General features: G+C 55.9%; 1 pseudogene; it reads right to left on the minus strand.

Annotated features, from left to right (window-relative positions):
* Window positions 1-827: 827 nt before the first annotated feature.
* LOC116035406 lies at window positions 828-5,687 on the minus strand (annotated as a pseudogene).
* Between the last annotated feature and the right edge of the window lie 1,658 nt (window positions 5,688-7,345).

Genomic DNA, 7,345 nt, shown 5'->3' on the forward strand with positions numbered 1-7,345 from the left:
GGTCCTCGTCAGAGTCACGTTCTTTTTCTTCTTCTTCTTCTTCTTCTTCTTCAACGGGCTGGGGTCTCAGGGACCCGAAGCGCGAGGAGAGGAGAGGAGAGGCCAAAAAATCTACTCAAATACACTGAACCGGTCCCCGTGACCCCCGAGGACAACACAAGGGCTAAGGCTCGTGTGGTACAAACGGCGCGTTGATGAAAAAAAAAAAAAAAGCAACGGGCTGGGGTCTCAGGGACCCGAAGCGCGAGGAGAGGAGAGGCCAAAAATCTACTCAAATACACTGAACCGGTCCCCGTGACCCCCGAGGACAACACAAGGGCTAAGGCTCGTGTGGTACAAACGGCGCGTTGATGAGCAACGGGCTGGGGTCTCAGGGACCCGAAGCGCGAGGAGAGGAGAGGAGAGGCCAAAAAATCTACTCAAATACACTGAACCGGTCCCCCGGGAACCCCCACCCCCCAAGGACAACACAAGGGCTAAGGCTCGTGTAGTACAAACGGTGCGTTGATGAACTATCGACGGGCGGGGGTCTCCGGGACCCGAGAGGGACGAGGCGCGTGTGGTAGAAACCGAACGCCGTCGGCGGTGGGGTCTCCGGGACCCGAGAGGGACCCTAGGCTCGTTGTGCGGTACAAACCGAACGCCGCCGGCAAAGCGCGGGGTCTCCGGGACCCCGCCGACGGGGACTACGCTTGTGTAGTAGACCCGGAGCGTGACGAGCAATGGGGTCTCAGGGACCCGAAAGCGCGAGGAGAGGAGAGGAGAGGCCAAAATCTACTCAAATGCACTGAACCGGTCCCCCGTGACCCCCGAGGACAACACAAGGGTTAACCCTTGTGTGGTCCATCGGCCTTGTGCGAGTTAGGTGCGTGCATGCGTACGTGCATACATTCCGCGCAATAGGCCCGCGCGCAGCTCCCGCAGACGTACCTCCGGCAGCCGGCGCAGACGGCGTTCGTTTTGCGGTCGTTGCTCCTGGGACAGAGCTGACACCTCTTCCTCTCGCCGGCCGCTCTCGGCGCGGGCGGCTCCCGCTCGCCGTCCGGTCGTCGCGGTCCCTCGGCGGGCCCTCTCGTCGCGGCTCTGACGAGCGCGGCGGCCGCCTCCGTGCGAGGGAGGCTCCTCCTCCTCTCCATGAGCGGCGCGACGAGCGCCCGTCCCAGCTGCTCGAGGAACGCCCTCCTCCTGTTGAGCTTGCCGCGCATCCACGTGGGCCTGAGCTCTCGCCAGATCACGAAGGCGTTGTAGGCGGACACGTCGAGGACGTTGTGGAACACGGCGAGGGGCCAGCGCGCGGTCTTCCTACGGCAGCTGTACGTGGCCACGAGCTTGTCCAGGTTGTCCACGCCGCCCTTGGTGGCGTTGTAGTGGAGCACGATCTCGGGTTTGGCCGCGCGGCCGCCGGACGCCACCAGGAGCCGCGCGTCCCCCGCGTGCAGCGTGCTCAGCAGCAGCACGTTCTTGTTCCTCTTGGGCACGTAGGACACCAGAGCGGCGTCGGGCGTGAAGGCGAACCTGGACGAGGCGACCGCGCGGCCCCTGGTGTCGAGCAAGGCGGCCGGCAGCTCCGGCTTGTTTTTGCGCATCGTGCCCACCAGGGTGAGGCGCCTCTCGCGCAGGAGCCGCCGCGCCAGGTCGTACAAGGTGAAAAAGTTGTCGCACGTGACGTTGCGAGGGCCCGCGAGCCCCTCGGTCAGGTCCAGCACCACCCGGGCGCCCTGGTTCCTCTCGGACGCGCCGCACGCGGACTTTCCCGTGTAGGCCTGCACGTTCCACGCGTAGCTGGACTTGGCGTCGCAGGCCACCCACAGCTTGACGCCGTACCTCGCGGGCTTGCTGGGCATGTACTGGCAGAACGGGCATCGACCTTGGATGTGAGGCACAAGAAGAAGAAGAAGAAGAAGAAGAAGAAGAAGAAGAAGAAGAAGACAGAAGAAGAATAAGAAGAAACAACACCAAGAAGAAGATGATGAATAAGACGAATAAGAAGAAAGAGTTAGGTACACAAAAAAAAAAAGAAAAAAAAAACAACAACACAAGAAACGATGATGACGACGACGATGACAAACCTCGAAAGGGGACCAGCTGCTCGTCCACGGTCACGTCGGGGCCAGGGTTGTAGAGGCCGGGAAGCCGGCGCGCCCACGCGTCAAACACGTCCCGCACGGCCGCCAGTTTGTCCGAGGCTCGTCTGGCGGCTCTCGACTCGCGGTCGTCGAATCAGTCTCGAGTACGCGTGGAACCGTTTGACCGGCATCGTGGCGCGGAATATGGGCCTGTCACTCTCCTCGTGCCACAGGCTCTCCGCGGCCTCGTTGCGGGACCTGTACACGCCCGAGAGGATCAGCAGCCCGAGGTAGCCACGCAGGTCCGCGGCGTCCATCGTTTTCCAGTCGTGGCCGCATTTCCTCAGGCCCTCGAGGTTGGTCGCCGCCACCACGATCTCCTCCACGTCCCGCGTGACAAACAGCTCGAACGCGGAGACTATGTCGTGCACGCGGGCCGCCGCGTACTCTGTGGGTCCCGGGGTCTGGGGAGCGGCGGGGGCGGCGGCGGCGGCGGCGGTAGCAGCAGAAGAAGAAGCAGAAGCAGAAACAGCAGAAGCAGCAGCAGCGGAAGCAGTAGCAGTAGAAGCAGAGCGTGTGTGCTCGTGTTGTTGTTGTTGTTGTTGTTGGTCTTCATTTTCGTTTTCGCTGCCACAGCGACGAGGTGGAGGGCCGCCGGGATGATACGTTTTCGAGGACCACTCGATTTTACCGTCTTTTGACACAAACGATTCCTCTTCTTGTTCTACTACTACTGCTGCTGCTGCTGCTGCTGCTGCTGCTGCTGCTGCCGCTACCACTCCCCCATTGTCTTGTTCTTGTTCTTCTTCTTCTTCTTCTTCTTCTTCTTCTTCTTCTTCGTCTTCTTGTCCTCGTCCCCGTTCAATGTCCTCGTCTCGGCTTGTCTCGTCATCTGACGCGCAACCGAAAGATTCGCATTCTTGGTCCTCGTCAGAATCACGTTCTTTTTCTTCTTCTTCTTCTTCTTCTTCTTCTTCTTCTTCTTCTTCTTCTTCTTCTTCATGCTGGCTTTGCACCTGGCTGCTAAATTTAGGATCAAATGTCCACAAGAATAAAAAAATAAAATAAAATCGGACACCCACGACAAAAAACAAAAACACAAAAACAAGAAGACAAATGTGTACAGTATGTGTGTGTGTGTGTGTGTGTGTGTGTGTGTGTGTGTGCATATAGTAAAAGTGTTTAGTATGCCGAGGTCAAGCCGGGACATTCCCTTTCCCTTGCCCTTTCCCTTGCCCTTGCCCTTGCCCTTGCCCTTGCCCTTGTCCGAAGGGACCGGGATCGTGTAGTGGAATCGGTTCTTTGCGTAGTACAAACCAGACGCCGCGAGCAACGCGGGGGTCTCCGGGACCCGAGAGGGCCGAGGCTCGTGTGGTAGACACCGAACGCCGTCGGCGCGTTGATGAACAAGCCAACGGTCGGGGGGGTCTCCGGGACCCGAGAGGGACGCTAGGCTCGTGCGGTAGAAAAAGCAAACGCCGTGAGCAAAGCGAGAGGGACGCTAGGCTCGTGCGGTAGAAAATGGAACGCCGTCGGCGAAGCGCGGGGTCTCCGGGACCCCCCCCGACGGGGACTAGGCTTGTGTAGTAGAACCGGAGCCTGATGAGCAATGGGGTCTCAGGGACCCGAAGCGCGAGGAGAGGAGAGGAGAGGCCAAAAAATCTACTCAAATACACTGAACCGGTCCCCCGGGAACCCCCACCCCCCAAGGACAACACAAGGGCTAAGGCTCGTGTAGTACAAACGGTGCGTTGATGAACTATCGACGGGCGGGGGTCTCCGGGACCCGAGAGGGACGAGGCACGTGTGGTAGAAACCGAACGCCGTCGGCGGTGGGGTCTCCGGGACCCGAGAGGGACCCTAGGCTCGTTGTGCGGTACAAACCGAACGCCGCCGGCAAAGCGCGGGGTCTCCGGGACCCCGCCGACGGGGACTAGGCTTGTGTAGTAGACCCGGAGCGTGACGAGCAATGGGGTCTCAGGGACCCGAAAGCGCGAGGAGAGGAGAGGAGAGGCCAAAATCTACTCAAATGCACTGAACCGGTCCCCCGTGACCCCCGAGGACAACACAAGGGTTAACGGACAGGAACGTGGCGGTCTGCTGGCATCTGCTGACAGAATGCTATACAGCATGTGCTAAAATGCAAGTCACAGCCACAGAACAACAAGGCCTGTGCTTTTCCAACACTCTGATGTGTTTATTTGATTATATTTGGTGATATTATTCGATGACCTGTGTTCGATAAACCATTTGTCTGCGAAAGAACGCCGCTGGCGAAGAGGCGAAAGAGTGAGCACAGCTGCCTCTCTGTGCTTGTTCAGTGCACACTTTCTCCTTTTCACCACACGGGTGTTCATCTCATTGCGGTTCATGCCAGTCTGATTCACTTACAGTGTGGCAAGACATTCTCCCAGACAGGATTGTTTTCTCTCGCACTGGTGCGCATCTTACAGTGTGCCCGGTCGAGGAGTGGTATGTGTGCTTTTTGTGCCGCACGACGTAGGGTCGTCTAAACACAACACTGAAATGAGAGACACAGACATGGTGTTTTTTTTTTGTATCATGATTGGGTTTATTACAAGGAGTCATGAACAGGCAAACAAAGTCACACGTGTCACATATACAGTAATCATGGTTGAAGCTCAAAGGTGTGTGTGTGTGTGTGTGTGTGTGTGTGTGTGTGTGTGTGAGTGATGTAAGCGCAAGAGAGTCCCATTGCGCATTGAGAGTCACTCTTCACTTGGCCTCGCCTTGCTTGAAGCTGGCCAGGGTGCTTGGTCCACTTGCTGGGCGTCTGCAAATCGTACAATTCTCGAGGGATAGTCATAAAAGCTTTTCACTTTCGGGTCAACGTAGAAACACAATAAGGCCAACAGGTCCCCGATACTGTGCTGGTGCATACACTCAACGAAAAAGGGTCTGGTGAGGTGACTTTCTTGAGGTCCTATTAAATCGAATCCGGATGCGATGACACATTTGACACGTTGTTTAGGCGCAGACAGTCGTACCAGGCGGACATTGTGTCGGTTGCTGAGCTTTCTGTCTTGGTCGACCGGGGGACTTGTTCCTGACTTTTGGCACGGGTTGCCTTGCACATGTCCATAAATGTAAATACGTTACGGGTTGTGTAGCGTTCGGTGACACGCGCTCTCAGTCCTATCTGTCATGCGGGTCCTAATGCGGTCCATGTGAGCCTTGTGTAAACACAGGCACGCATTAGATAATGCTCGATATTGAATTGTACGGGCTGTAGCTTCTGCAGTCTCGCACAGAGGCTGTCATGTCCGGGAACGCTCTCTGAACATCCTGGACGGGCTCCTGTCTCTCTTTCAGAACGGTCGAAGTCATGACCATGGTCACAACGTACATCACGTAGATTACGATGTTGAACACGGCGATGGCACACTCCATGTTATGCAGCCTCTGCCCGTCGCTAATCAGAGGTCGATACAGTAACTCCATGCATCCCGCTATCACGGCCATGAACAGCTCAATGTTCATCATGACGAGGCACGTCATTACGGTCCCGGTGCTCTTGGGACCCCTGTGCGGATCCGACGCGTCGTCCATTTTCAGTTTGCTCTTTGCGGCGAAGTAGCTGAGCACTATGCTCACAACCATGGCCACGCATCCCAGTGTGATCAAAGCTATCCCCGCGTGGATGTAAGCGTACTCAAATTGCGGTCTAGCCTGGGCCGAGCTAGGGTCGGTTTCTCTCGCGGTGGCTACACCAGCGAGCCGACAGGCCTAGAACTTTTAATACAATGAAGCTCCGAGACCCCGCGATTGTGTTCCGGGGCTCACGGGGCACCCTGTGCGCAAAGTCTACCGCAGATCACCGTTGGTACAAGGTTCAGGGTATCACCAGAACTCTCGAGTCCATCAAGTTTCGCGGGAAGCGCCCGCAGAGGCACAACATGATAAGCATGGACATGTTTGTCAGGGTTGTCAAGGACCTGAACGCCAACCCGGACAGTTCGCTCGAGTGGGTGCCAGAGTACGTGAGAAACCTGAATGCGCCAGTGCCCAAGGGGTCGATGCTCAGGGAAGAGCTGTTGCAACTGTTGCGGTCAAAAGCGCTCACTTCGGAAGCCTGCAGGCGCTTGTGGGACAATAACCACATGTCCTCCACTATAGGCACTGTGGTAGACGCTCAGTGCAAGGGCATGTACAACAAAAAGAAGACGACGCGCGACGTGGGTCCGGTATCTCGCCTCATTCTTAGGCAGCTTGAAGCTCTGCGCCTGACTCCGATATGCGCCGGCGTCAAGGTCGCCGGCATGCCCAGGCCCGACGCGGTTAGCGTACACGGAGCCTACACGTACCACAATGGCTGTACGCGGTGCATGTCATGCAACTGTGGCTGACGTGGCTGATGTTCTCGCTAACGTACCCGAGCATGGCGGAGCGGTCCGCGGCGTACCTGGTGATTGTCAGACCCGGGACCAACAAGGTTGACTTGAGGGGTTGCTCACGACCCACCATTTCTATGGCCCTACGCAGCAAGTTCCCGTGGCTGAACAGTTTCTGCCCGCAGGTGCTTAGTTGTCTCACTCCTACGTGTGTGAGCATGAGAGTCGAGAATCGGCTGGCTTCGGAAGAGCACAGCGAGGCCGACTGGTTGGACGAGAGCGAGTTGAGTTACAGGAACGTGCTTTTCAACGAGGAGAAGAAGAAAAGGAAGACGACTACGACGACGAGGAAGAAGTAAAGGATCGCTGCTCGAGACTCGAGGGCATCGCCATGTGTTCAGTGATTGTGCAGCACCTACCGCTAATGCAACACGTGTTACGCGGATTCCCAGTTATATCGCAGACTCTCTCCGTGCACACGGGGATCTCCGCATACTCGAGTTAGGACATGAGGATCCTCTTGGTACTCTATGGGATGGTTTACAACCAGAGCATGAACTCTTTTATTGTGTGATGATTGATGACATGTAAATAAAAGTACACCTGAGATATACAACGGTTTCCATTTATTGAGATTACACAACAGCAATTTTACATTTATTCTATAGCATTTGTGAACACATCCTACCTACTGTGAATAGCCAAGGGTACAGAAACATTTAGTCACACACACACACACACACACACACACACACACACACTTATATACCTATATAAGGCCACATTATACACAACATTAAGTATCATGTAATCAAGTAATCATGCAGAGAACAACAGAAAGAAGGAAGGCTGAAAATTAGCGTTCATCTCGACTGTTTATATTAAAAACAATTGATAGGCAGGCTATATAAAGAATAATATCATCAA

This window comes from Sander lucioperca, chromosome 20 (genome assembly GCF_008315115.2).
Source record: "Sander lucioperca isolate FBNREF2018 chromosome 20, SLUC_FBN_1.2, whole genome shotgun sequence".
Lineage (NCBI taxonomy): Eukaryota > Metazoa > Chordata > Actinopteri > Perciformes > Percidae > Sander > Sander lucioperca.